Here is a 25,575-nt window from a genome sequence, read left to right on the forward strand (position 1 = left end):
CTATTATGGTCTAGAATCAGGAATGTCCCAGAACTCCAAAGCTATGCAGAGGCCCTGGACGATCTTTTGTCCCATACAGGATGCCATAAGATCGCTTGGCTTAGAGATGTTAAATCCCTCCTCTTTAAATTGGGGTTAGGAGATTTTTGGGTTAGTAAAACCTCACCCCCAAAACAAGTAATAAAAAAAGCCTTCTGGTCGTGGTTGGACAATGAAATGCTGTGCAATCCTAATCACTGCAAAACTGTTGTCCAGTTCCTGTTAATCAAAGAGCTTCCTTTTAGGGAACCCTATCTGGACTCCATTCATAACTCTGGAGACAGAGCATTGTATATAAAATTCAGGTTAGGTGTCCTCCCTCTTTGTCAATTTACCTCATCCTGGAAACCGCCTCTGCAAACGGTCCCATATTGTCCCTTTTGCGAAACCAGGGTTGAAACTGTTGCACATATGTTGTTTGAATGTAACACCTACGTTGCACCCAGGAAGTTGTGGTTGAAACCACTATGCAGGACTCTGGGAACAAGATCGCATGTAGAAGCCCTACGCATATTGTGCACTGATTCAAGACCCTTCTTCGCCTGCTGTTTGGCAAAATTTTTAGGTTGGGCCTGGCGGATACGAACTGCAAATAAACTGTTGATACAGTAGTATGCTTTTATTGCCTCTTCTCCCCTGCTTAAAGAATCCCGTATGACTATTTAGATTGTTCTTATCGTATAATATGTAAAAATTGTACTGTATTGTATGCGCCAAATATTGTTTTTATTTGTTGTAAAATGCAGCTTTTATGATATGTTTTTATATCGAAATAAAGCTTATTCATTCATTCACTAAAAATTGGTATGTTTTGCTATTTCTAGCCACACCCCTGACTCCGCCCACTGATCCAATCTTCGGTTATTCCCGCCCCCTGATTCTCCACCCACAGCCCCCCTACTTTTTTTCCCCCACTTTGACCACTGGATGGGCCAGTCTGCTCTGCAGCAAAAGGAGCAGAGTTTCCACTGTAACTGGCAGTTGAAGTTCTCAAAGAGTGCTAAACGATTTTGTTGGATGAGAAAGAATGAAAGTGTACAGAGAGTGAGAAACTGCAAAGGCCTGGATGACAGGGGGAGAGAGTGATGGTAGTAAAAGGGAGGGGGCGGCATTTTTCTATTTCTCCTAGGGCTGCAAAACCCCTAGAAATGGCCCTGGGCGCAATTTACAAGTGTGGAGGGAGTGAGCCCCAGGCAGCATGACTAACTCACACAGGAGTTCATGCACTGCACCTGCATACTCAGCATGGTTTAAGGAAACTCGACGACTCCCTCCCAGGCATCGAACACATATTTACCAAGAAACTCCGAGAAGAGACTGCCTGCTGCACTGACGGCTGGTGGTGTGTGTGCCTGGTGAAAGCGTGCACTGACGGCTGGTAGTGTGTGCCTGGTAAAAGCGTGCACTGACGGCTGGTTGTGTGTGTGCCTGGTGAAGCGTGCACTGACAGCTGGTGGTGTGTGTGCCTTGTGGAAGTGTACACTGACAGCTGGTGGTGTGTGTGCCTGGTGGAAGCGTGCACTCATGGCTGGTGGTGTGTGTGCCTGGTGGAAGCGTGCATTGATGGCTGGTGGTGTGTGTGCCTGTTGAAAGCGTGCACTGATGGCTGGTGGTGTGTGTGCCCCGTGAAAGCGTGCATCGACGGCTGGTCGTGTGTATGTGCCTGGTGAAAGCGTGCACTGACGGCTGGTTGTTTGTGCCTGGTGGAAGCATGCACCGACGGCTGGTAGTGTGTGACGGCTGGTAGTGTGTGTGCCTGGTGGAAGCGTCCACTGACGGCTGGTGGTGTGTGTGCCTGGTGGAAGCGTGCACCAACGGCTGGTAGTGTGTGATGGCTGGTAGTGTGTGTGCCTGGTGGAAGCGTGCACTGACTGCTGGTGGTGTGTGTGCCTGGTGGAAGCGTGCACTGACGGCTGGTGGTGGGTGTGCCTGGTGGAAGCGTGCACTGACGGCTGGTGGTGTGTGTGCCTGGTGGAAGCCTGCACTGATGGCTGGTGGTGTGTGTGCCTGGTGGAAGCGTGCACTGATGGCTTGTGGTGTGTGTGCTTGGTGAAAGCATGTACTGACGACTGATGGTGTGTGTGCCTGGTGGAAGCAGGAGCATTCACAGTGATAGAAGACACAAATGAAACTGATGAAGAGGGAGGGGGAGAAAGGAGGGGGGAGTGTGAGCAGAGGAGCATGATTCGAACAGCTAGAAGACACAAATGAAGCTGATCAGGAGGTAGGCTGGAAAGCAAGGGGGGTAGTGGAAGCAGAGGAGCCTGATTACAGCAATAAAAACACAGATGGCCGCTGTGCACATGCACAAGCTCGTGAACGCAAGCTGTAGGCCAGTAAAAGCCTCTGGTGGCACTTTTAAAAGCCACTTAGTAGCACTGACGGCTGGTGGTGTGTGCCTGGTGGAAGCGTGCACTGACGGCTGGTGGTGTGTATGCCTTGTGGAAGTGTGCACTGACGGCTGGTGGTGTGTGTGCCTGGTGGAAGCATGCACTGGTGGCTGGTGGTGTGTGTGCCTGGTGGAAGCGTACACTGACGGCTGGTGGTGTGTGTGCCTGGTGGAAGCGTGCACTGACGGCTGGTGGTGTGTGTGCCTGGTGGAAGCGTGCACTGACGGCTGGTGGTGTGTGTGCCTGGTGGAAGCGTGCACTGATGGCTGGTGGTGTGTGTGCCTTGTGGAAGCAGGAGCATTCACAGTGATGGAAGACACAAATTAAACTGACAAAGAGGGAGGGGGAGAAGGGAGGGGGGAGTGCGAGCAGAGGAGCATGGTTCACACCTAGAAGACCCAAATGAAGCTGACCAGGAGGGAGGGGGAAAAGGGAGGGGGTAGTGAAAGCAGAGGAGCCTGATTACAGAAATAAAAACACAGATGGCAGCTGGGCACGTGCACGAGCTGTGAGCACAAGTTGTAGGCCAGAAAAAGCCTTGGGTGGCACTTTTAAAACTAAATGTCTCGAAGAGACTAAATGTCTCGAAGAGACAGTGCATGCGCTATCTCAGGCGAGCCCTAAAAAGCACCTGCTTTCTTGCAACTTTTTAAAATATTCTGAACAATACTCCATTCGGACAGCCCGAGGAACGCCGAGACGCTGGGTCACGCTCATTTGCAGGTCAATCAATCAATCAATCAAGACATTTGTAAAGCGCGCTACTCACCCGTGAGGGTCTCAAGGTGCTGAGAGGGGGGGGGGCACTACTGCTCGAAGAGCCAGGTCTTGAGGTGTTTCCTGAAGGTGAGATGGTCCCGGGTCAGTCGTAGGTGTTTGGGGAGGGAGTTCCAAGTCTTCGCTGCCAGGTAGGAGAATGATCTTCCTCCGGTGGTGGTTCTGCGAATCCGTGGGATGGTGGCGAGGACGAGGCTGGTGGAGCGGAGCTGGGGGGTGGGGGTGTAGAACGAAAGGCGGCTGTTGAGGTATTCGGGGCCCGTTTTGTGGAGCGCCTTGTGTGCGTGGATGAGCAGCCTGAACCTGATCCTTTTGTTGATGGGGAGCCAGTGGAGGTCTCCCAGGTGGGCGGATATGTGGCTGTGGCGAGGGATGTTGAGGATGAGTTGTGCGGAGGCATTCTGTATGTGCTGGAGATGATTCTCAAGTTTGGCCGTGGTTCCTGCGTAAAGGGCGTTCCCGTAGTCCAGTCGGCTGGTGTCAAGGGCCTGAGTGACTGTTCTTCTGGTTTCTGTGGGGATCCATAGGAAAATCTTCCGGAGTTTGCGCAGGGTGTTGAATCATGAGGATGAAACGGCATTGACTTGCTTGGTCATCGTGAGGGAGGAGTCCAGGATGAATCCCAGGTTGCGAGCGTGGTTCGTGGGTATCGGTGCGGTGCCCAGCGTCGTGGGCCACCAGGAGTCGTTCCAGGCTGATGGGGATTGTCCGAGGATGAGGACCTCCGTCTTGTCTGAGTTGAGCTTCAGACGGCTGTGCTTCATCCAGTCCGCTACCTCTTTCATACCTTCCTGAAGGTTGGTTTTGACGATGGCTGGGTCTTTGGTGAGGGAGAGTATCAGTTGGGTGTCGTCGGCGTAGGAGATGATGTTGATGTTGTGTTTGCGTGCAATGGTGGCGAGGGGGCTCATGTAGATATTGAAGAGTGTTGGGCTGAGTGAGGATCCTTGGGGTACGCCGCAGATTATCTTGGTGGCCTCGGAGCGGGGGGGGAGGTGGACTCTCTGGGTTCTTCCGGAGAGGAATGAGGTGATCCATTCCAGGGCCTTTCCTTGGATTCCAGTGTTGTTGAGGCGGTCTATTAGGGTGCGGTGTCGAAGGCTGCTGAGAGGTCTAGGAGGATGAGATCGGCTGTTTCTCCGTTGTCCATCAGGGTTCTGATGTCGTCTGTGGCTGCAAGGTCACACCTTGTGATAATATATACTCTGGATGGTTACGTGAGGGAACTCTCACAGATGCACATTAGGACGAACCTGTCTTCACGTAGACCCTGTGATCGGCCATATACAAGCCCACTGTTTATCGTACAGCGGAGCTCTTTGTATTTCACTGTAATCTGAATCGCTTCTCCAGTCAACTCAGACCCCAACCGGGTTGGAATTATCACTGGTTTTGGGATTTACCTTCTCATCCATTAGGATCTGGCCCTGAAGAGTCAGAGTGGAATGTACTCTGATAAAACACGTGTCGGCTGGTGTCTATGCAAATAAGCATTAAATCAACAAGAAAAGACTTGGCAACCGTTTGTCTTTCTGTTCTGTGGATTGGCATATTATATGTTGTAATTATATGTGTGCACAGGTCCTTGGTTTCAACTTTTTAAAATATATAGATCCAACTCACTAAATAAAAAGTGCTCACGCCATTTTGTATAACGCGTGCATGCATGGTGTGCGTATCTACAAAATTATGCAGTTGCCGCAAAACAGCACTTTTTTTCCTCTGTTTATTTTCACTAACCATGCTGCTTTGGCATCAGGGATGCTGTACAGCAGGGTAAAAACAGTTGGCAAAGCTGATAGGTCTCAAAGTCGAGACCTTTTGGCTTTGGCAATGCTTAAGATCTTATAATTATGCAACTTGCAGTCTTATTTAGGCAAGTCTAAAAAAAAAAAGGACTACAAATCCAAGATTTCTCAGAGAAAAATAGAACTGTACTCACTAGTCAATCACGGACCTGGAAAACCTGGAAACTATGACCATTTTGCAATTTTATCACATGTACTGTGCTATTAAATTGCAAAAAAATTACGCTCCACTGTTCCACTGAATATGGCATCACTGCTTCACCCTCTCCTGCGACAAGCCAGGTAAACATTTACTTGTATCCATGAGTAGAGTACTAAGGGAAAGCCGCATTAGAAATGCCTTTTGTGAGTTAACATGCAATGCCTTTCTAGTTCCACTTTAAGTATATTTATGTACAGCCTCGGATATAACCATAATTTCCAGTGTGAAGTATATGCTGAAGAGAATGATATTTATTTAACCTTAAGACAGCTCATCCCCGACGACACATTATCCTTTTACATCTGTCTTAATTTCTTTCTACATCATATGATGGTAGGCTTCATTATGTTGTGAAAATAATTACTCTTTCATTTTTCTTTTGTAGTAATTTGAGGCAACTGAAGAATCTACAGTTGAAGTAAATGAATTGAAGTAAATTAACATGATGCAGAGGAGCCAGTAATAAGTAAAAAACATCTTAAGAGTCTGGGTGTATTGAGCAGGCGAGTGGTGAAAAACACGGGCTAAGGTAAGCCTATCAGTGATTGCACTATATTTGGATGCTCTGGAGTCATGTACAAGGACGGGTTATCCACCTTCTGTCTGTCATTCAAGAGGAGCATAGTGGTGACCGACAATAGATTTTTAAGAAAACAACTGACTATGCAAATCATTTTCATTGAGACTTTTTGTGCATTTATCTCCTATGGGTGTCTTGATATTCTTGAATGGATCGCCCCTCCATGGCACCAGGGTCCACATATTCCAGTTACTGTCTTTCTCCCTGGAAAGCACTGTTTCAAATATTTTGATCCAGAATATTCCCTTTTGTGGATTAAAACTTAACTGCTACTTCCAGAATGCATTATGTCATTGAAATGAACGGCCACCTGGATGATGCAGTCCCTATAGACTAAGGACCTTATTAAGAGATCGGCAGTCCTCAGGACCGCCATACTCGCGATGACGATCTGACCACCACCATCCCTCCAGATCAGGCCACCGTATTTGGAGTGTGGCGGATAGACCGCCATGAGACCGCCGGCTTCAACGGGATAAAGGATCCCGATGCGCCGGAGGGCTGCAACCGGCCTCAGTATGCTGGCGGGGCCGATGCTGGCATCGCCAAGCATATTATGACCTACATATCCACGACCCTTTTCATGTAATGAATCGGCATGAAAAGGCTAGCGGACATGCAGGAAAGCACTCCCAGCAGGATCTGGGCCTGGAAGTGCATGCGGAGGGGCACATATTGTCCCCCCCTGAAATTACACCCTGCTCCTGCACGGTGTGGTTTGCATGACATGGTGCATGCCACACCTTGCATGGACGTGCCTGCAAGCACTGTCACGGTGGTAGTCTGCTGTTAAGGCACTCCCATGAGCCTTACACAGCCTCCACTGTAAGACGTCCGCAGCCTCGCCCGCCCGCTCTGGATAACACTCATAATCCGGCAGGCGGGTACACAACGGGCTTGGCAGTCCTCTTGTTGGTGGCAGGCCAGCAGGATTTCCGCCAAACTCACAATAAGGCCCTTAGGGCATTCAATAATACTACATGTGTGTTTGAATGACAGTGCCATTAAACGCTGTGAAAATAATCTTGCATACAAACTGTCAAACAATAGGGAATAGTGAGGAAAAAGTGCCCAGATGACAACTAGAAGTGCCCATGAGCCCCTGTAGGCCGGAAGGGGAGGTGTAAGAAAGGGTGAAACAGTGGCAGTAGAGGTGGCAGTTACCAGCGGTGGTCAATCATCCAATTGTTGCAGGGATGTAGGTGATGACAAATTAACATAGATGGTAGAAGTGGAAATCGGTATCTTCCCCCGAGGAGGTCTTAAATGCTTAAGAACAAGTGAGGAAAGTGGTTTGGGGCATGCTGCAGTCAGCTTTTCCTCTGCTGCAGGGATTGTGAATATGAAACACGGCTTTGGCAGCTCCGCACTGAAAGGAGTAGGGCATCGAAGTGCACACCAAGGTGCTGGCGGTGTGAAACCCAGCCACCCTTTTCCAGAAAGAAAACAGCACTGTGACTGATAATTGCCACCTGCAATCTGTGCATATATTGGCTTGTTTTACAAGTGATGTCATTTTGAGGGCAGATGGCACTTCTGACCACTTACCTATTGTGAGATCATAGACAGAACTTTATTCAAGCTACCACCGGCACTGCTGTAGTAATACAGTGCATCAACAGTAATCAGGTGGTTTAATATTATTGCTGGCAATTATGAAAAGAAACTTGAAGGTGAATTTCCTTATCACAATCTAAGGAAACTCTATGTCCATCGTTTAAAGATATATGATTTTTGTTTTTTTTGCCCGTTTAGGACGACTCATAGCAGAAATGAGAATTACCTTGTTATTCCCTACGAAATCAATTCAAACCCAACTTTTAAAAGTAGGGTGTCAAATAGGGCTTAAAATGCTTCCACTTGATATCCTTAGCATAGCTTCCATCAGACGTCATGCCCCTGACAAACAATCCGCGGCAGCCTTGGTACCTGGCTTTTATTATTTATTATTATTATTATTTAGAGGTTTTCTATAGCGCTAACAAGACCCGAAGGTAGCAGAGCGCTTTACAGTAAAGGCATGAAAAGGTGGACAAAAAGACAAGTAACAAATAAAGGTGATCATCAAATGACAGTTAGTTCTGGGGATGGATGTTTATCCTAGTTACCCAGGACCTAGGGAACGGATGAGGAACAAGGATTTGAGTTGGCTCTTGAATTCCGCATAGGACGGTATGGTTCTGATATGCGGGGGGATAGAGTTCCATATTTTGGGGGCATTTCCTGAGAAGGAGCAGTCCGCAGTTTTCTTCTTTCTGGTTTTTGGTAGGATGAGCAGCAGGGAGTTAGAGCTTCTCAAGATTCTACTTTGGCCAGCTTTTGTGAGTTTGTTTGCCAGGTATTCTGGTTTTCCGGTGTGGAGGGCCTTATGGGTTAGACAGGCCGTTCTGAAGGTGCTACGCATATCCACCGGGAGCCATTCAAGTTCTTTGAGTGCAGGGGAGATGTGGTCGGATTTTTTGCATCCTGTGATCATTCTTGCTGCCGCATGCAATGTTGTTTTTAATGGAGCCAGGTGTGATTTGGGGATGCCTGTTAGGATTGAGTTCCCATAGTCCAGTCTAGATAAAACTAGAGATTGCGTGGCTAGTTTGAGGTCCTTGTTGGGAATGAAAGGTTTGATTTTGTTCAGCAGTCTGAGGTTAAAGAATGCGCTTTTTGCCGAGTTCTTAATGTGGTTTGTCAAGGTTAGTTTGGGGTCTAGGGTGAAGCCCAGAGATTTTACGGAATCAGCTAGCGTGAGAGAACCTTTAAGAGCATCGATCGACTTCAGCCACTCGATGATTTGAGGGTTGTCTTCTTTGTTTGAGATGAGAAGAGTTTCGGTCTTGTCGGGATTGAGTTTCAGGTGATTCTTTGTCAGCCAATCTTGAACATCATTTAAGACGGCATTTACTCGGTGGATGTCGTTAATTGAAGAGGTTTCCAGGTAGATCTGTGTGTCATCCGCGTAGAGGTGGAAGTGGATATTGGCATTCCTGAGTAGTTTGGCGAGCGGTTCCATATAGATGTTGAAGAGCTGAGGAGAAAGTACTGATCCTTGGGGGACACCCCTGTTGACTTGCTGGGATTCGGAGGTGAAGTTCTTCATTTTTATTATTTGCGATCGGTTGTGTAGAAAGGAGGAAAACCAATCGAGAACTACCTCGCCGAGGCCAGCTCTTACTTGCAGAGTCTTGATGAGGAGCTTATGGTCCACCGTGTCGAAAGCTGCGGATAAATCAAGGAGTATGAGGAGGCAGCATTTGTCAGCGTCAAGGGAACCGTGAATATCGTCTATGATGTTCAGCATCGCGGTTTCTGTGCTGCGGCCTTGTCTGAAGCCGGATTGGAGGGGGTTTAGGAGATTGATGTTATCCAGATGATGAGTCAATTGCAGGAGAACGCATCGTTCCAGTGTTTTGGCAAGTAGAGGGAGGTTAGATATCGGTCTGAAATTGTTCAAGTCAGTAGAGTCAAGACCGGGTTTTTTCAGCAAAGGGGTGACTTGTCCCATTTTTAGACAGTCGGGGACCACTCCGCTTTGTAGGGAGCTGTTTATGATTTTGCCCCAGATAGGTGCTAAGGTGAGCTTCATTTTTTTGATTAGTGAGGGGGGAATGGGGTCTGAGATGTGAGCTGATGGTTTGGAGGTCGAGATCAACGAGATTATCTCAGTTTCCTGCACGTGGCGAAAGCTTAGCCAACGGAGGGGGGAGGAGCCGGATGGTAGGGCCTGTGGGATGGCCGCGTTGTTCTTCGGGAGGTGTGAGTTGTTGATGTCTAGAGATAATTCGATTTTTAAGACTTTATCGTTGAAGAAGGTGGCGAAGTTATCGCATAGTTCTTTGGACTCCTGCAGGGATGAGGGCAGAGGCTTGGATGTTTGACGTCTGATAATGTTGTAGAGCTCCTTAGGTCTGTTTTTGGAATTGGCTAGTGCCTCTCGGAAGAAGCTGGATTTCTTGTTTTTGATGTGGTTGTTGTATTTCCTGCGTGCTGTTTTTAGTTGTAAGCGAAGGATGGCTGTTGGGTTGTTTCTCCACTTTCTTTCTTTGGCTCTCAAGGATCTTCTTTCTGCGTTGAGGTCCGCATTGAACCAGGTTCTAGAAGGGGTGGCACGGCTTCTTTTGAGCTTTAGTGGAGCTAGATTATCGAGAATGGAGACTAGCTCGGAGTTGTAGTGGTTGATGAGATCATTGGTCGAGAGGTGCAAGGAGTTGTCTGGAAGAAGTGAACTTAGTTGACCTTCTAGAATGTCTTGGGGTACTTGGGAGAGGCTACTTGACCATTTGGGGGGTCTTGGGGAGGTTTGAGCGGGATGATGGGGTGATTGATGTGAAATAGGATCATATGATGATCTGACCAGTCAACAGGTAGTATGTGGTTGACCGTGATTGAGTTCTTTTGTGCGATGATGGCGTCCAGTGTGGCTCCTTTGTAGTGCGTCTCCTCAGTGCAATGTTGAGTAAGGTTGTTGTCGGCGAGGAGGCTGGATAGCGATTTGATTAGAGGGTTGTGGATTTCGTTCCATCGGAGATTCAGGTCACCAAGAATTATGTTGTTGGAATCACCGAGGGCGACTTGTGCAATCAGGTTGGATAGTTGATCTCCAAACTCGTTGTTTCTGCCCGGGGGGTGATAGAGTAGATGACACAGTAGAGAGTCGTTGTCTTTGGTTTTGATGACAGCGGATAGATATTCGAATGAGTTGTACTCGAAGGAGGAGGTTTCTGTGATGCTCCAGCTGTCCTTGTGGATGATAGCAACCCCACCTCCTCGTTGATCAATCCTGTCTTTGGAGATGAGGGAGAAACCAGGAGGTACCAGCATGTCAAGGCAGGGAGGAGATGCCTTGTTTAGCCAGGTCTCCGTGAGGAACGCAACGTCAATGTCATGTGTGAGGATAGCTTCGGCTAGGTCCGTTGCATGTAGTGAGGCCGATCTGCAGTTGATTAGGAGGCAGTTGGTGATTTTCTCCTGATTGCTGGTGGTTTTGTCTTTAGCCTCTCTAGGTATAGCGGTGAGGACTGGTAATCTCTGTCGTTTGAGGGTGGGTAGGTCTTTCCGGTAGCTCGTGATTACTTGGATTTTAGATTTAGGTGAAACTGAGATGGTAGGGTCGTAGGTAGTGGCTAGTACGGCTGCATCTCTGTCTGACATAGGAGCTTCTGATCTGCGCGGTCTGGAGGTCCGGTGTTTTGAGCCTGCTAGGGAGTGAGAAGAGATAGTGGTCGGGGGCCTGGTGCATGGGGCTCTGGAGTGTTCGAATTTTTTGGGACTGGAAACCGGGTCCTTGGGATATGGATCGATCGGGTGGGCATTGAGGGCTACTGTGGGCCCCTGGGTGGTGTTGGCGAGGAGGGGGGTTCGGAGAGGGGGTTTGTGGGGTTTGCAGGCTATACCGAGGTTAAGAAGGATTTCTATTAAGCCCTGGGTGATAGTGTCGACCTGGTTTTCAAGGGCTGTGAGCCGCTTTGTTATGGAGTCAGTGGGGGGGTTGTGAGCAGCTGTGGAGGGGCCGAGCGTGTTATAGTTAGAGAGAGTGGGTTGAGAGATAGGGATCAGGATAGTGGGAGGGGGAGGTTTGGGGAGAGGGCTAGGGGGGGGTTTAGACATGGGAGAGATAGGGAGAGGGACAGGAGGAGGATTGGACAGGGGAGGTTTGAGAGTAGGGGGGAGACTAGAGGGGAGGCTCGTTGGCTGGGGACTGCCTGTTGGTAGGAAGGGAATTGTCCTAGGCGGTGGTCGGTGGCTGTGGCTGGGGGGGGGTGAGATGGTTAGAGGGCGGGGTAGGGGGTGAGGGTTGGGATTCCTGTTGGTGGTGGATGGGTGGGCGAGGGGGATGAGATATGGTAGGCGGAGGGGGAGCCTGGCGGGCTGTGTGTGGATCGAGAAGGGGCGTGTCGAGGTCTTCTCTGTCAGCTGAGAGAGTGGTCGGTGAGGGTGTAGAGGCGAGGTGTGGAGGGGTAGGGAGGGCTGCCTTGAGAGAGGGAAATAAGGAGTCAAAAGATTCCAGGTTATCATTGTTGGCTTGTATGAGGACTGTGCCATTGGTGAAGATAGTCACGGTAGTATAACCTCTGCCAGCTGATCTGAACGGAAGAATCGCAGTTAGTTTGCAGCTGTGAGGAGTGGAGGTAGTTTTGGCGATGAACATCCGCGTTCTGATCGTGGAGATCCAATATTCGGGTCTTTCGGTGTGAAATATTAGATCCATCTTCATCGGTCCTATGGAGGTCGAGTGGTAGATGTCAGTGATTAGGGTTTCTTTATGTTTGCGGATGAGTTTCTGTTTGAAAGTGCGTCGAAGCTTTGTAGAGAGAAGGGGGGGGAAGATGATGGTGAAGGCGTTCCGACTGTGAGGTTTGAGGTGGGCAAGTGGGACTGGAGAGGGAGGAGGAGGCTGGTCCCGGGCCATCGTGGGGATGGAGAGGGGGTGGGGGGGGGGGGAGCCTGATTTTACTAACCTTTTAAATAACCTGAGGGAGACTGGCCACGTATAGAATTTTTAATTGTGTATTTTTTTTATTAAACAAGGAAATGTTAATATAAATATTTATCTCAATAAACTGTATATAGTAATTTTTTTCACCTACTACTGTTCAGGGTGTCAGCTGTCATAAGCGCAGAGGAACGAAAGCCAGTGGATGTGATTGGGCGCAATGGAGGGAGGGAAGATGATATGATTTTCCAAGCTTGCTTTAGGTCTCAGGGATCTGTGCTCTGACTTCTACAGGTGCTAGGCTTTTCTGCAAAAATCGTCGGGAGATGAAACCACAAGTAAAACTCCATAAATGAGTAACCAAGGGGGAACTCCTGAGAAACCCATTTTCTTTCAATCTAATATTCTACAGAAGAAACAACAGTTTGAAATCAAAGCACAGTGGTGCATCACAGCCTGTGCCGAGTCAGCTTTGCAGTTTTTAAGAACCTTTAAGGTTTACAGGAAAGGCAGCAGTAATGCATTCATGAAGGAGGCTTCAGATACGAGGCACACAGATTAATGGTTATTTGATATAAGGCTTCTTGTTTCAATAATACTGTAAAAAAGTGTCTTCCAGTCCAATGCTGAAATATGAATGAATTGTCTATGTATGGTTCTGATACATTTTAATATGTTAGTGGAACTTGATAAACCTTGACCACCAATGTGAAAGTGGCTTATTATTGAGATGCCTCAAATTAGATGGGCATCGCGGGTTGAAAGGCACCTCTTTCAGTGTGTGTTACTTGATTGTGCTTGAGTGGCTGACTGTGTGCATGGCTGACTGATTGTTTGGTGGAGAGTTAATGCCGCCAGTGTTCTTGTTACACATCTTATTTTGTAAGTATGATTCTGTGTGTCCCAGTTCAGTTTTAACCTCTAAAAGTTCCACATTGGTTCCAGGTCCTTGTCACTCGTTTTGTGCTTTGAAATGTGGGAGATGTGTTGCATCTTGCTTTCACTAGGCACTGTGTGCTCCACAATGAGTATGCTGATGTGTCACTGGGGGTGTTGGTTTAATAAATAGATGAATTCAGTGCTTAATTCATAAACGAATAAGTGCTGGTGCTCTGTGCTGCTCAGAAACCTGGTATCAGTGCAAATTAATGACTGTGCCAGCATGCCGAATACCAACGCTGTAAAGTCTTGAATTCACCTCAGGCCTCTTTAATCCAGTGCCAGACACTCCTTCCCCCTTTATCTCACTCTTGCAGGTTTCTGCTTTGTCTCTTTGTGACAGCTTTTCCTTCCTTCTTTTCCTCCTCCTTTCTTCTTTGTGTGTTTCCCCCTCTCTTGCTACTGAAGTGCTGGTGGCCCCCACCGACAACCTCAGGCTCTAATTAAGCACTGCATACGTTTGGAGCAGAGTCTGAGTATGGAAGTATCTTCTTACTTCTGGGGTACCGTGTGTACATACACTTTCGACCTGCATCGAAACCTGGTGTATCCTGAATATATCCTGATGTAGATTAGAAACTCTACCTGTTTGTAAAATATTTGTGTAAAGGGTATAGTAAGTGAACTTGTGTCATTTGGCGGTTAGAAGGTTCGTATTTGTTCTGGACAAAGGTAATCAGCCAATAGGACGTCAAACATTCAGCATCAGTGTAGTAGGTGGTGCTGTTCAGATGCCACTAAAAGTTGTATGGGAACTTCTAAGATTTTGATGAGGTTTTGAGAATTCAAATAGCCAGCTCTTGGCTAGAAAGATTGGTGCAGTGGGTTTATTTAGGATTTTTTTTTAAAAAAGGATTTGGGACCATACTTATGAGAGTATTTGCTAACGGGAGTATTTTTTTGGGAGATAAAGTGATGAATGTTAAGCAGTGCAAAATACGTTAATATTAAGTGTGTCCACTCCTAGTATGTTTAATAAAGTAATTGTTTCTCGATACTCCTGCACCGTCAATGCTTGTATTTCAGTTTATAAAATGGAAACTGCAGTTGTTTTAGGTCGAGCCTATACAGTGCTTGTGCTGTTAGGCGATCTGTTGTAGGTACTTTGTGGGGGTCTGACTCCTCCCAATCTTTGGATTGGCTTTTGTGTGTCCCTAAAAAATCGTAGCTTGCTAATGGTGCGTGTAAGTCCCACTTTTTTTCAGAAGTTCACTCCCATGGAGTATTGCCGTGGAAGCGAGCTGCGGCGCACACGGTGGCTGCTGCGGCAGGAAGCACACTTTGCTTCGGCAGCTAACCCCCACCCCATTAGTTCCACCCTGTCCCCGGCCTCTCTCCCGTCCATCACTTTCCTTACTGTTTCCCCCTGAACATCTGCCAGTTTGATTTGTAAAAAAAAGCATTTGTGAGCTTTGCTTCTACCTGTCACGTGTGTCACGCCGCGACCCTCTGTCGTTGTACATTCTTTTTACGGCCCAGTTGTGTTAACTAGGCACTTCTAAGAATGGCCACAAAGACCTCTGATCTGTCCGTTTCAAAACAGTTTTCAGGTAATTGAGTTCACATTGAAGATGGAGGGACCAGAATGCAAAGCATAGGCGATCGGATTTTTAAATTCTGTAGGTTGGGGCGCAAATTAGGGGTGGCACATAAAACTGTGCGTGCGGTATTGATGGGGTTACGCGATGGGTGAACATCTCTGGAATACACGTTTTAAAGCTGATTGAACTCCAGCAAGTCTATAGCTTCTGTATATGAAGCTTTAAGTCAAATCCCTGGCAGTTGTGCCAATTAGTCCCTATGAGCCTCCAGTCATGACAGTGTTTTAATTTGGTAGGAATTTGCAAGTAGTAGATACCTAAACTTTTTAAGTTAAAAGGAAAAGCACCTGCACTTCTCAGCATAAGTGCAATTCCTGGAATGGGAGAGAACCGTCCCTTCTCAGTAGCACTAAATGTACATATTATTGTATTTTTTTCAATTTAAAGACCCATCATCAGTAAGGTTACTTACTGGATGACTTCACTTCATTAGGGCAGTATATTCAAGTTCTAGGCTTTCCTTTTACTATTGATCGGTGCATTAGTCCAATTGTTTAAGTTGAAATGAGCCAGTGCTACAGTTCTACAATGCATGAGACTAATAAAAGAAAGACCGGGGAGAGAAATAATGCCGCTGGTAACAGAGTCATCTCGCACCATTTCTCGATCCGCAGGCACCGGGGTCATGTTGCTAGTGTGAGCAGCGAAGCTAACAGCAGGCGGTGTTCTTTTAAATAGGAATGTAAAGCTTAGTTAATATGCTGGGGCAGCTTTAGGACAGTGCGACTGGTGCCACCGGACCAGGCGCTGACCTCAGGGGGCACCAAATTTTCAAATGTACTTTGGATGCCCGTTGCTGGGGCAGCTGAGCGCTTTACAAGTATACTACATTTACATGTAAAAGCACCTGCTGCAGAGTTCCTTGCCTTCACCAGTGTTGAGGCAACATACAGATGGCCAGATAACTCTGACGAATAATGGGCCTGCTGTAGAGAGATGACATTTTGTCTAGTGGAAATTTTGGCTCATCAAAAAGAAGTGCAGAATTTTAATATATCTGCTACAAATCACGTGAGGCATGCAGATCAATTCAGTGCATTTATTGTAGATAGCCCAGGGGGTTACTGCTTTTGTCAGAGAGATGCTTTTGTTACTTGCAGTTTATAAGTTTAAATCCTATAATATTACAGTTAGCTATTATTTAATGCCAAAGAACTGCATGCAAACTGCAAGGTATTATGTAGCAGGCAAACTATGTAGCATAATACGGCACTATTATGGTAGTATTCATTATTTTGTCATTTGTACACTTGTTAACACTGTCTGGGCATTCCTTGCAGCTCAAGAGTACTAGCATAATGCCCAAAAATAGCAATATTACAGGGAAAAGGGTCCCAGTAAGTACGCTTCTAGAAAAAACAGGAAATACTTTATACTGTTCTATGTAAAAAATAATTACACAGTTTTAATGAGAGGTGTTATTTATTCACATCCTCATCCATCCACATTTATGCAAAAGCGTATTCAATGAATATAGATAAACATTGTGCCCAAAAAATGGCGGGGGAAGAGGTGGGATAGGTAAGAGGTTTGTGAGGATTGGGGTTGAGTGAAAAGTTTCAAAGGTCAAATGTAGTCACAGAATGAATAGTTGACATCACATAGGCATCTTTTTAGAGTCACATAAACAACATTTGGAGACCTATCCCATATGCTAAAACACAGTAACAATAATCTGTTGTTCATGGGTAGGTGTAGATATAAAAGTCGACGTTTCGACCCCCGAATGGCGTAGGTTGAGTTCCACCTTACTATGGGGTCTTCTTCAGGACTAGAACATGAAGTGGGGTGGGGAGGGGCACCTAGGGTTAATGAGAAAAAATATAAACTAACGAAAATACACCTAGTTATGAAGAAGCATAAATCAATAGTATAATTACCAGAAAGCCACCATAAGTGTGGGGCTGAGTCAAATAAAGGAGGGTTGGACCCATAGGCTCCTACTGTCAGAGAGTGTGCTACAACCTGAAAATCAAGGTGTGTACATGAGTGGCCTCATAATAAAACATTCCCAAATACATCAAAGCCACTTGCAGGCATGCAATCTAGTCAGTTGGAGAGCTAAACAAAAATAGTAACCAAGGTGAGGGACCAGAAAGGTCCTAACTACTAAAACAAATTAAGCACGATTATTCACACATATCAAATCAGGAGGGTATATCAATCAGTAAACATGAACCTAAAGCCAGAGCGCATGGCGCTAGGCACACAAACCTAGTTTGAACTGAAAGTCTGATCAGAGGTATCCACTAGTTAACATAATGGAGAAAAGGGTTTCTAAAAATCAAACTGAATACACGTGATTATAACTGTATCAATCAGTGGGGGCGAATCGCTAAATACACAGATGTAGTATAAATCTTAACAGATGTATGTACAAATACTAATGTGAAAGCCAGAAGGGTCCTAGTTGCTAAAACAAAATCAGCACTTTTGGTCACATATATCAAATAGTCAGGGTAACGGCAGAGCGCAAAGCCTGATCGGAGCCATCCAATTATCGCCATAAACAGGGTTTCATAACTGAAACTTATTGTACATGATTAACAGTATATTCATCAGTAAGTGTAACCACAGCGCCAAGCGCTTGACACATAAACGCAGTACATACCTGAACAGAGATATGTGCAATTCCTAACTCAAACTTATGTGCTAACTCAAACTTGACAATATATACATCAGTAACCACAGCGCCTGACACATAAACGTAGTAAATACCTGAAAGGTATGTGCAATTCCTAAAATGAGAGCCCGATATTGCTCCTGCGTCGGTCCAAAATATCCGGGAAATTAAGGAAACAAGCCTGTGCCTCAATCTGCAATTAAAGGTTGCAAGGATACAATAACTACTCTGAAAAACAGCTCAGGAGCTTGCATCATAAAGTACATTAGTACAGAACACTAACGCTAAACTTACAGCGGGACCTGTCGTCTGCACTCCCGAGTGAATCACGAAGAGTGCGGGCCGGCCGGCGAAGACAGATTAAGTACGCGAGTGCGTACAGCGGGTGTCCCTGCAGCTGCTAGATGCTGACAGGGCATGGCTTCACCGTGTCAGTCCCGGTTGGAAGAGAAAGGGAAAAGAGACTCCAACCAGGGGTATTTCTGTAACCAATTTGTGTAGGCAGTAAAAAGAGTGCTATTTGTTTAAACTCGGTTGAGTGCCAATCACTTCTTGCAGACAAAAATAAATGGGAATGATAAACCTTCACCCTTAATAGAGCATAAAGCCTGATGTGCTTATGCCAAATGTTAGAACTATTGAAAGTGGGCAATGGGCTCTAGACACATTGGACAATGCTAGCCATTATGTGGAATGAGCATTGGGAACAATAGAAATGGGCAGTGAGCTCTCATCAGGTTGTGCACTGCTAGGAGGTGTGGCTAGGTAGAGTAATTAATACAAATGATAAATGTGAATTTAAGCAGGGTTATATCCAGGTAGGGGCCTCAAGGTCGTTTTAGCCAGAACCCTATTAAGAGTCAGTTAAGGGCGCTGACGTAGTGTAGGAAATACTCAATGGAAATAAGGAGTACAGTACATGTAGACATACAATTCAAGCTTGATAATAGTACTGTGAACATGTACAAGCAGTCTCTCTTCATAAGGGACATGAAAGTGGAGTACATACCAAGTGAGCCATAGGCATCCTAACAGCCAGCATGGATAACTCAAACTTATCAGTGGAGGGTATTCCCATGATTGGCGTAAATTGATAGCAACAGTGTTTAAGAGGACGAATAGACTGCACGCAACATTTTCATATAGGACATATACATAATGGAAGTACTCATAATGTTGTAGATGTTAATTGTTTCATCTGTGAGATACCTGTAGAGGGGACAAACGTACATAGACACAGCAAATGTGATCATTAATGTATAATGTTGACCCTGCCTTAAATCAAATTTAACTGAGACATGCTAACTGGGCATAACTGGCATCGTGTTCATTCAGTCCTTCTTGGATTGAGTCAAAAACGGGTCATCCATTTGCTTTCCCTCAGATTCAAAATGGAACCTATATTGCCTCCCCTTGGGCCCAAGGACTCTTTCTCAAGGACAACCCACTGTAAGTCTTTGGGTGCATAATTGGCTGTTTTAAAGTGGTCTGAAGAACCGGGGTTTAACCCAGCGGTGTCAGGGGCACACCTAAGATCTTCGAGTTCCCCTGTCTTGGTATACAGAGACACGGAATACTTCTGGATGGCATCAGAGACCAAGTTTATTAGCTGCAGCTAGTAACAGTGATCCTAGAAATACATCACGGTGTAAATTCTCAGGAGACTGCTCATTTTACTAATACGAGACGTCTCCTTTTATACCCAATATTCACATTATAAATGTACACCCACTGCACAAAATTCTAGCCAATAAGGTACATTTTCAAACAAAGTATCACATAACAAAAACTCAATTTTTACAATATCCCAACTCAAAAGTTAATTATTAGGAATGTCCCAAATTCAATCTCCACAAGCCGGACAAACCTATAATTGAAAGCATAACCCATGTAATGAAGAAACATAAAAAAGAAACGGTAACAGATGCTGAACAAGATAAGGCATGTGCAAGGAAACTAAAAGTTAACGATGTCCTGAACATTGATTGGCAATCTCAGACAAAGATCGATCAGGGAAATTGGCTTTGCGAGGTCAGTTTCATGTGAAGAGGTCAGTTTCTTACAGTTCATTTCAGAGTCAAAAAGAAACCTAGTTAATGTATACATGAACTAAGAAGGCCAGGCCACTTTGTTCACCAGGCTACCTTCACAGGCCTATGTGAGGGCAACACAAAATGGTGGCACAGAACAAAATGGAGTCAGACTCGAGAATTACAAAACCTCAGGTCGTCCAGTGGTGCTCCCTGGACGTCACACCTTATTCGACTGCAGTGTTGCAGGATGCGTGCCTTAATGTTTTGCTGAGTTTGTCCTTCATAAATGAGCCCACGTGACATGTAATACAATAGATTACGTTGCTGGTATTGCAGTTTGTGAATGATTTGAGGTCTATGTTATGTTGTCTGTATATGAACTGTTTGGTTTGTACAGTCATTTTGCACAGTCATTTTGCATGCCTTTCACTGGCCGCACCTGAAGTGTCCAATTGTCACAGGCAAGTTCCACATGGTTTGTAATGTGGGTGATTCAGGAATGTCCAGGAAGGAACTGACCACATGGTCCCTGATACTCTTTGCCTTTTTAAAGGAATGCATGGGGGGCGACCGTTGGTCGATGTCGTCAGCAATCAAGGCCTAATGTTTGTTAACAATCTTGCAATTGACATTACTCTGTGTGCAGTACGTAGTTACGCAGATCATTCTCTCTAGACTTTCATCCTTCTTCTCCTGTGCTGTGAGGAGTAAGTATGGGCGAATTTTGCGAATTCGCGATCCGCGAATTTGCGGATTCGCGATCCGCAAAATTTGCAAATTTGTGCGAATTTGCGGATTTTTGTTTTTTGGGTGTTCGCAGGTTTTTTTGCGTGTTCGCGGGGTTTTTTGCGTGTTCGCGGGGCTTTTTGCGTCTTCGCGAGCCGCTTGCATAGCGAAGTTACCCATGCAGTCGTTTATGGGAGAGGGAGAGAGAGATAGATAGATAGATAGATAGAAAGAGAGGGAAAGAGAGAGGGAGAGAGAGAACGAGAGAAAGAAAGAGAGGCCGGATCTCTGAAGGGCCAGATTCCTGAGTTGCCCCTACAGAACATACAGCTTTTTATTTTTAGCAAAATGCATATGAAAATTGTGCTGTAAAGGTCTCTTTTAGTTTAAACCCTCCTGACAACTCAAAATGGGTGTATTTGCCATCCTCTCCCTTCTTCCTGTTTTTTATATCTGTAAGTGCTTCCTGATGAGGTTTAATTCCTTGGACAGGTGCCTCGTTGCCTACTTGTAACTATTCTCTGACCCTGCTTCAAGGGTCAGAGCAGGGTCAGTGAATAGTTGCAAGTAGATAACGAGGCGCCAGGAAGCAATTAGCTGCAGGTGTCCAAGTTGAAGTTAATTTGTTTGTAACCCTTTTGTAAAAGGTTACAAAGAAATTAGGTTCAACTTTTGCACCTGCTGCTGTAACCCTTGCTTGGCTGAAAATTCGTCCCCGTGATTCGCGGATTTTACCGCGATTTCGCGAGATTTGTGGATCGCGAAATCGCGGAAAATCCGCAAATTCGCCCGCGAAACGCATTTTACTCCCACCCTTAGTGAGGAGTGCTTCACGGGGACTGTACCATGCCCTCTTCTGTGCTCTTTTGATAAGTCTTCGTGGATAGCCCCTCTCCAGGAGTCTAGAACTCGGATCTTCAGATTCTTTGAAATAGTCCTCTCTCTTGGTACAATTGAGGCTTACTCCCAGGAATTGGCCTACTGGTAGGTTGTCCCTTAGGCCCTGGGGGTGGTGGCTGTTGTATCGTAATAATGAATTGCACTGGGCTGGTTTTCAATATAGGGTCGTAGATAGTTTGTTATCTTCTTGAAAAATGGTGATATCAAGAAAATCCACCTGGTTGTTGTCCAACTGTAATGTGAACTGGATGTCACTGCTCCGCTGGTTAAACCAGCTATGGAAGGAATCCAATTCTGCTTTGGTGCCCGTCCACAGCATCAGCACATCGTCAATGTAGCGTCGCCACCACGTGACATGGAAGTAGTAGGGGTTGTTTCCATTCAGAACATGCTTCTGTTCAAAGTCATCCCTGAAGATGATGGCTAGGTCCGGCGCGAAGGCTGCCCGCAACGCCCTTGGTCTGTAGATAGAAGCAACCTTGAAAAATGAAAAAGTTGTTCATCATGGCAATGGTCAGAAGAGCAATAATACATTTTGTAGGTACTGCCATGGGTGCAGGTCGTCTGTCCAGTGCTTGTTGGATAACGCCAGGGGCCTTTGTCTGCGGGATGCTAGTATACAAGGACAAAATATAACATGTAGCAAGTAGTTGCTTCTCAGTGTCAAACTGTTGCCCATCCACCAAGTTGATGGTCTGGAGAGTGTCTCGTGAGTATGTCTCTGTTGTCTCGGCAATGGGTTTGAGAAACACGTCGATGTATTTACAGAGGGGTTCCAAAATTGAACCGCATCCGGACACAATTGGTCGCCCTGGTGGTTCTTGCATCCTCTTATGGATTTTTGGCAGAGTATATATTGTGGGTAGTCGTGGGTCATTCTGGTTCAGATACCGAAATTCGTGTTCACTCAAAAAAACTTTTTCTTTGCCTTCCTTAGTCAGGTTGAGGATCTCAAGTGCCAGATCTTTTGAAGGATCAGTGCGTAGTGTTCGGTAGCTTACCCCATCACTGAGTTGCTTAAAGATCTCCAATTTATACTTCTCAGCATCCTGTACCACAATTGCTCCCCCCTTATCGGCGGCTTTAACAACAATATCTTTATTGTTTTTGAGTGTGGTGAGGGCTTCCTTTTCTTCCCTTGTTACGTTGAGCCTAGTATGTTTGTATACTTCCAAGGGCTTACATACATCCTTTAGTACCGTGTGCTCATAAGCCAAAATTTGATTGGTAATGGTGCTTGATGGTGGTACAAAAGTTGAGGGTAATCTGAGTCCAGTATTAGATATAGTTATGGACGGTGGACTGTTCCTGAAGAAGTATCTGAGTCTGATCCTGCGAAAAAACTTCATAAGTTCCGTCTTGATAGCGAACTGGTTTATATGGGCAGTGGGAACAAAAGATAAACCCTTGCTGAGAATGTTTATCTCGTTGTCCTTCAAGGCGTATGAGGAGATATTTACCACAGGGTTGGATCATCTCTCTACCATCTAAGGCTTTCCTGCGTGTTGCTATCTCTCTGTGGCTCTCTTGTGGGAAATGGACTTGTTTCTGGGTCTTCCCTCGTCCCCTGTCCCAATTGGGGTTGGATGGATGTTGTCCTCGTTGTGTGCTTCTTTGCCAGTTGCCCCTCTGCCTCTCGGTGGTCACCATTGGCCTTCCGATAAAAAAAGAAAACGGCCTTGAGGTTGGTACCAGTCACCTTGGTACCCGTAGCTTGTACTTGGATCTCCTTGATCGTTGTCACTGTCCGTACTATATGAAGAGTCTGAAAACGTTGTGTAGTTCCTACAGCCACAATAGCCACCTCTCCCTCTGCCAGTAAAACGGCCCTGGTTATCCTGCTTATAATCATTCACGTTCAGGTAGGGATAAGTGTTCTTCTTTTCATAATACCTGATGTCCTTAGAGAGTTTCTCTCGTTCTTTGTTGGGTATTTGTTTTGAACTCTTTCAGAGTTTTAGCAAGGTGCTATAATGCTTCCTTAGCATTAGATAACGCAGTGTCGCCAGCGATTTCTGATTTCAAGGCTGCAATCTCACGTTGAAGTACTTGTACTTGTTCTGCCACTGTTTCTACTCCCAGCACCATCCAGTGCCGGGAGCAGTTATTGGCAACAAAACTAAAGCCCTCCTTAAATTTAGGTACGTCAATGAATATTGCCGGTTCGTTCTTCACTTTGAGCTCCACCGGGATGATGTTAGATTGTATATATTTTGTCAAAAGATGGCTGTGTAGTCGAGTCCGAATCAACTTTTTTTCAAGTCTTTCTAGGCGAGCTATTTTGTCATTGAGCGTGTAATCAATATTGGGTGTGTCTGAAGATAGAAATTGGTTAGATATATCTTGTATTAACTGATTGATATACTCCTCCATGTATGGCAATGTTTCGCTCTCTACCATTGTGAAAGAAGTATATAAATTACAAAAAAAACTTGCAGGTATGCACCTGCTCAGATAACATTACATGGAAGGGTAGACCCAATGGTACTGGGACCTGGGTATTCAATGTTACAGAGAAAAGGGTCCCAGTAAGTATGCTTCTAGATAAAACCGGAAATATTTTATACTGTTCTATGTAAACACAATTTTAATGAGAGATTTTATTTATTCACATCCTCATCCATGCACATTTATGCAAAAGCGTATTCAATGAATATAGATAAACATTGTGCCCTAGGAATGGTGGGGGAAGAGGTGGGGTAGGTAAGTGGTTTGTGAGGATTGGGGTTGAGTGAAAAGTTTCAAAGGTAAAATGTGGTCACAGAATGAATAGTTGACATCACATAGGCATGTTTTTGGAGCCACATAAACAACATTTGGAGACCTATCCCATATGCTAAAACACAGTAACAATAATCTGTTGTTCATGGGTAGGTGTAGATATAAAAGTCGACGTTTCGACCCCCGAAATAGCAATAAGCAACAGAAAGGTGACCACTCTACCTTTGCAAAGGGCCTTCCATTGCATGGCAACATATGTTGCTGTGTTTTTAGTAACGTTTGAACTGTTTGAGCTAGCAGATAATGCCAGTGGTGGTTAGTGACCTACGAAAATGGTGAGTTCGCATACATACAATTAAACAATTTAAAATATACACATACACTTTTTAAAATGGAACAAAAAGTTTCACTTACCATTTCAGCATGCAGCACGTCCTACCCTCAGTGTTCTCTAGCTGGCTCCCAACTTCTTCCGCCAGCTCCCGACTTTCCAGCATGAGGTCATGCAGCTCCTTATCCAATCCTGACACTGCGCTCATGGTGCATGGGAGAAGTGTCAAGATTGGCTGGAGCAGGCTGCTTCAGCGCTCCAAAGAGCACCCAAGTACTGTGCCTGCTCTCCAACTTGGCTGTCTATGACATTCAGGTTGGAGAGGTTGAATTGCGCATATCTGTTTGGCTGTAATAATGTAGCTGGCCAAACTGACATGCCCAATTCACACTGAAAGGGCCACTTGTCATTGCTGCCAATCAGCAGCAATGACACACTGGCCCGCCCTACCCTCTCAGTTCGGCAGAAAGCCGGAAAACTAAAATGGTGATAAGATACTTTCATTACCATTTTATTTTTCCAGCTTTCTGCAGCTATGTGGGGAGGGAAGTGGTGCTCCTCCGATTTCATGGAGAAACCACCGCTGGAAATTGCATAAAGTAAGGAAATATGTGGCAAGTATAGCAAATCTATAATATTGTGAAAAATGCTGCTCAACTGTATAGCTCTGTGGCCCTTCCTGCAGATTAGAGTGTTATGATTTTTTCCCTGTATCTTCATTATCCTAATGTTGCTAAAAGGGGTTAATTTGGGTAGAAATCAATCCTTATTAGTAAAATCAACTTCTATCCACGATGTTAATTTTTTAAATCGGGAGCTTGTGCTTCTCCAGACCAAGTACTCTTAAAACATAGTGCCTACCAGTATGAATGACATGTGATGCCTGCACCTTGTAGTCCTCTTTTGTTTTTATTTCCTAAAGCCTTATTTACACACTTAGGCACATTGTACATAGACAATGATTCATATGATGTAAAGATCTCTGACACCCTACTCTGGTTAAGTGGCACTATAAAACAAAAGAAATGCATGTGAGAGAGAGTGGTTGTGGAGACTTTGGGGGCACTGTTGAAGGCTGGTAGGGAGGGAATTGCTGGATAATGAGGTCATTGGGGGGCTCTAACAAGCATTGTCACACCGGGCGTCAACAGCGCTAAAACCGTCCCTGGTATTATGTAACCAACATACACTAGCAATTCATAGATGGCTTCTTTTTTAGGTCTCGCTCTCGAGACCTATTGTCACCGAGATGTCTCTCAAGGGAGACAGACCGGTGCACGCGTGGCAATTCGGGACCGTGGATGCGCACGTCCAGCCCGACGCCGTGCACATCTGTTGTCCACATTCACGGAAAAAAAACACACACACACACACACAACCACATACACACACACACATACATACATACATACATACATACATACATACATACATACATACATACACACCCCCCCGTCGTTAAAACAGCCTGCAAGCTCTTA

General features: G+C 45.6%; 1 protein-coding gene across 1 annotated transcript in view; it reads left to right on the plus strand.

The window, feature by feature from the left end:
- The window catches only part of HPS1 (HPS1 biogenesis of lysosomal organelles complex 3 subunit 1), a 434,454-nt gene that overhangs the window by 14,329 nt on the left and 394,550 nt on the right, over nt 1-25,575 (plus strand). Inside the window, exon 2 of the mRNA XM_086922604.1 lies at nt 5,602-5,745. The gene's annotated coding sequence lies outside the window, so the exon portion shown is untranslated. The remainder of the gene's footprint in view (nt 1-5,601; nt 5,746-25,575) is intronic.

This window comes from Lissotriton vulgaris, chromosome 5, assembly GCF_964263255.1.
Source record: "Lissotriton vulgaris chromosome 5, aLisVul1.2, whole genome shotgun sequence".
In the NCBI taxonomy this organism is placed as follows: domain Eukaryota; kingdom Metazoa; phylum Chordata; class Amphibia; order Caudata; family Salamandridae; genus Lissotriton; species Lissotriton vulgaris.